The 5,000-nt window shown below is 37.4% G+C and overlaps 1 protein-coding gene and 1 non-coding gene across 2 annotated transcripts in view; one reads left to right on the forward strand and one right to left on the reverse strand.

The window, feature by feature from the left end:
* LOC115219673 (coiled-coil domain-containing protein 148-like) overlaps positions 1-5,000 on the reverse strand; it is a 68,195-nt gene that overhangs the window by 6,548 nt on the left and 56,647 nt on the right. The window lies entirely within an intron of this gene.
* LOC115220066 lies at positions 1,817-1,920 on the forward strand. The gene has a single exon (XR_003882452.1). It is a non-coding gene; the product is annotated as a U6 spliceosomal RNA (small nuclear RNA).

Genomic DNA, 5,000 nt, shown 5'->3' on the forward strand with positions numbered 1-5,000 from the left:
ACATTATAATTTTTCAGTCTGAAACTGCGCTTGCGTGGTGAATTTGAAGAATTATAATGTATAACGAGGAGACATTATAATGTCAGTTCTTTCATTCATGCCTTCAGGATCAGTAAGAATCGATGCTATCGACTAAGTTACTCTCTGCACAACCGCTCGCTTTGTGTCTAAATTATTAATGTACTTCAATATGCTCGAGAGCATTTCTGCGTTGGACTATCACCATCTCAAAGTCCTCAATCAAGAAGATAACTACTCCTAATCAGCGGCCTTTTCGGTTATGATAAGTTAGTAGAGGAGTGATCAATTTTACTCCATCATCCAAATGTATTTTTATAATCATATGGTTGGTCCAGTTAGCGTCGACATCTCTTAATTAGCAATTCCACTTTGTCTTCATAGAATTCCATTAGAAAAGCATCTACGTTTCACGCAACCATTAAATCCAAGTATCGCGGTATTTGTGTATGGACGATTGTATGACGCACCAACTTGGCCTACCTCTTTAACCAATACTCAGTTTTGAAAACAAAGCGCGCGTGGTTCTGTAACTCTGACATTGACAGATAGTAGAGACACAGTCTCACAAATTGGCCCTTTGCGGGCACACTTAAAACCTCTCCGCTTTTCGAGAGGCAGAGCTATATACTTTTTCTTTTTGCCTTTTGTTCGATAAAATCGTCAAGCAAGAAAACTCATTTATTGTGGTTTACATCTACTATTTCCTGTATGTTTTCAGAGAGCTAAACCATGTGTAATGCCGCTTTTTGGCTCCAAACATTAGAAAAGATATTTATGACACTTTGTAAAATTTACGAAGCAGGAGTGGCTGTATGGTAAGTAGCTTGCTTACCAACCACATTGATCCGGGTTCATTCCCCCTGCGTGACACCTTGGGCAAGTGTCTTCTACTATAGCCTCGAGCCGACCAAAGCCTTGTGAATGGATTTGGTAGACGGAAACTGAAAGAAGCCCGTCGTATATATGTATATATAAATATATATATATGTATGTACATGTGTGTATATGTTTGTATGTCTGTGCTTGTCCCCACAACATCGCTTGACAACCGATGGTGGTGTGCTTACGTTCCCGTAACTTAGTGGTTCGGCAAAATAGACCGATAGAATAAGTACTAGGCTTCCAAGAATAAGTCCTGGGGTCGATTTGCTCGACTAAAAGGCGGTGCTCCAGCATGGCCGCAGTTCAAATGACTGAAACAAGTAAAAGAGAAAAAAAAAAGAGATAGCACATTGTTGTGAAAATTATTTTGGTTATTACATTGCAGATTTCTACACTTATGTTTTTTTTTTCTGTAAATTTTACGAAGTGTCAATGTGTATGCTTGTGTTTGTAAATCGCATCTGTTTGTTTAAATTGTTACCATTCTCTTTTTTATTTGTCTAGAATTTATTTTCATTCTGTATTTTTTCATTTTCACAATCTTTAACTATTTTCCCTCGTTTTCCCGATATTTCCTCTTGCCTCTACTCCAGACGAGGAAGAAGCCATCTTTAAAGATTTGGAAATGAACGATTTTTCTTTTCCTTTTTTTTTTGTTTTTATTTTAAAAAGTTAAATAAATGCTTAAAAGACAAATATTTTGTCAAGATTTCCAGAAATCTCTTGTTTGCAAATAGTCCAATTTTTTTTTTCTTTTTTCATTAAATGAAATATGGCAGAACCCAGTATTGCTGAAAGCGAAGCGAAGCACGACCGATGTCAACAAAAGCAAAATTTAAAAAATAACAACTGTTATTAAGGAGAAAGATGGTCAGTTACATCGACCCCAGTGCGTGACTGGTATTTATCTCATCTAGCTACGGCGGTACATATTCTAAAATTGGAACGATACGGAGAAGATTAGCATGGTCCCTGCGCAAGGATGACATGCAAATTCGTGAAGCGTTCCATAAAAAAAAAAAATTATGGCGGCGAGCTGGCAGAAACGTTAGCACGCCGGGCGAAATGCGTGGCCGTATTTCGTCTGCCGTCACGTTCTGAGTTCAAATTCCGCCGAGGTCCACTTTGCCTTTCATCCTTTCGGGGTCGATAAATTAAGTACCAGTTACACACTGGGGTCGAAGTAATCGACTTAATCCGTTTGTCTGTCCTTGTTTGTCCTCTCTGTGTTTAGCCCCTTGTGGGTAGTAAAGAAACAGGTATTTATCTCATCAACCCCGAAAGGATGAAATGCAAAGTTGACCCCGGCGGAATTTGTACTCAGAAGGTTATCGCGAAAACCAAAAGAAACTCCACTCCGTACTCAAATTGATATGAAAATACAGGAAACTACTGAGAACTGCAGACGTACATCTAAGGGATAAAGTTGACCTAATTCCATCTAAAGCAGAAAAATTTCACAGAGGTATGGCAAAGTCAGATGGTCTAAAAACATTTAGAGAAAAATTACAAAAAATCTCTGGAGGACCAATTCCCACTTCGCACTTAGGACACTGATTGAGACCAAACCCAAAACCATCAGTGGCTGTGAAGTTCTAGATTAAAGGCTGAAACAGAAGGTTTTATTTGCGCTGCCGAGGATCAGAGCCTCTATAGAAGAAATTATCAGACAAATATTCTTAGAAACGGAGCAGATACCAAATGCGAGATACACAACGCACAATTTGAAACTACTGATCATATAATATCATGATGCCCCACACTAACAGCAACTGAATATAAGACCAGACACGATAGCGTGGTGAAATATATCCCCTGGATAATATGCAAACACTATAATGTAGAACTTAGAGAAAACTTGTATGAACACAAACCACAACTAGTAACTGAAACTGAAGGGGTAACAATCCTTTGGGACTTTAGCGTCCACACAGATCGTATTATCAATGCAAACCGCCCTGGAATTATTATTAAAGATTTTAAAAAGCTAGACCTGCTTTCTCGTTGACATGATTATACTGATGATGGAAATGTGTCCGCAAAAGGGACGAAATACTTGCAAAATACAAGAATCTTGAAACTGAGATAAACAAATGTGGCATCTTAAAAGCCCAACTATTCCGATAGTGATAGGAGCAGTAGCTGTCATAAAAACAAGTTTTTCAATACTGTGATAGTGGGGTTGAAAATATGTCATGCAGAGTGAAGAAAGAACACCATCGGTGGCTAGAGACTAGAGATATCTTAAAAGTTACTGAAGAAAAGGAAGAACAACTGAGGAAGCAGATGGAAAGAAATGGAGTAAGAAGGCCAATCAATGCAAAAAAAAAAAAAAGAAACGAGAATGCTGGAAGAACGCTCGCTGCGGCTGTAAGTGGCAACTCGAAACAAAAGACCGAAGCCCTAATTACAACTTTCCGGAAACAAACCATTATGACGAATTTGATAAAAACAAAGATCGACAAAACTCAGTCAGACAGCAAACGTAGAATCTGCAGAAAACGGGACGAAATCATCAATTATCTCTTGAGTAAGTGCAGTAAGATGGCACAAAAATGTATGTGTAGACATGAATTTTAATCCTTTTACCCTTTTACTTGTTTCAGTCAATTGACTGCGGCCATGCTGAGCACCACCTTCAGTCGAACAAATAGACCCCAGGACTTATTCTTTGTAAGCCTAGTACTTATTCTATCGTTCTCTTTTTGCCGAAACGCTAAGTGACTGTCAGCCTTTCTCTGCAATTCCAGCTTCTCTGTGAGGATATCGCACGAGTGGCTTTTACAGCTATGCGTATAACAGCTGGTCTTTTCTTAGCCACAAGTTTATCGTCTTACTCTCGTCTTCGTCTAGAATGGAAAACAGTTCCAGGATAGTTCTTTGAGCTTCGGAGGACATCATCAAATAACGTACGTACATTAAGAAAACCATCTGACCACTTGCCATTCTGTTTCCATCGACTGAATTGCAAAGGAAGCGAAGTGCCGAAATCAAATTCACCAGCAAACTCTCTTGTAGTGACCTCCGTTTTACATCATCCCATATATTGCGTCACCAGGTTGTGGCTAGTTGTGTGGAACAGAAGACCGGCCTGAATTCTTGCCTTTAGTTTTAAAGACCATGTACACACTCTCAAATTCACCACCTTATTCATTTAAGAGTATACGCTGACCTTTACGCTGCCAGATTAAGTGAACCTGCTCCTTTCCAGTCCCCGAATAATTTCTCAGGCAAGGAGGCACACGCTTTTGTAACATACGTCTACTACACTGCTTTATTTCACTGGATACGATCTGTGTTTACACCTGCCTGTTTTGTAATACAAACAATGAATATATTTTATTAATATCTTGTAAATATTCGTCGTTGCTCTTGCTGTTAGTACTTTTCATGTCGGTCATATTTGTATTTTCAAGTGCCAAATAGTGATTATATTTGTGAGTCTGTTTCATAATAATTTCGTAAGTTTATATAGTTACAAAAAAATTTCATTTATCCTTTTATTTTTTTTAAATTAGTTTCTGTGGAATTAGAAACTTATCTTATGTTTTTTCAGGAATTTATAAAGTACTTCATTATTTGCTTTTAGCTCCTCTTTCTCCTTCACCAGTAGAAAAAGTCTTATTAAAAAATGTAAAGAACAATTTTCCAGAGAAATTTAATGTCTCAAACACAGATCTATTGTTTACCCTAAGAACCAGAATAGACGTGCAAACATCTGTTTGTAAAATAATCGAATTTAAAAAAAAATTATTTCCAGCGGTAGGCAAATACATCTGTTTACAATGAAACGAGAACAATAACAACAATGATACTACTACTACTACTACTACTTACTACTACTACTACTACTATACTACTACTACTACTACTACTCTATTAATAATAATAATGATAATGATAATTCTTATCGTTATTCTTATCACTATTATTATAAGTTATTATTATTATCATTATTGTTATTGTTATTATTATTATTATTGCCTTTGCACAGCTTCTAACGCTGGAGATGTATTACAGTGTCAACTGCTCACTAGCAGTGAACTAAGGTAACACCTCTTATTTTTCAGCACCTTACGGAGTATTCGAGCGGTTCC

This window comes from Octopus sinensis, linkage group LG15 (assembly GCF_006345805.1).
Source record: "Octopus sinensis linkage group LG15, ASM634580v1, whole genome shotgun sequence".
NCBI lineage: Eukaryota > Metazoa > Mollusca > Cephalopoda > Octopoda > Octopodidae > Octopus > Octopus sinensis.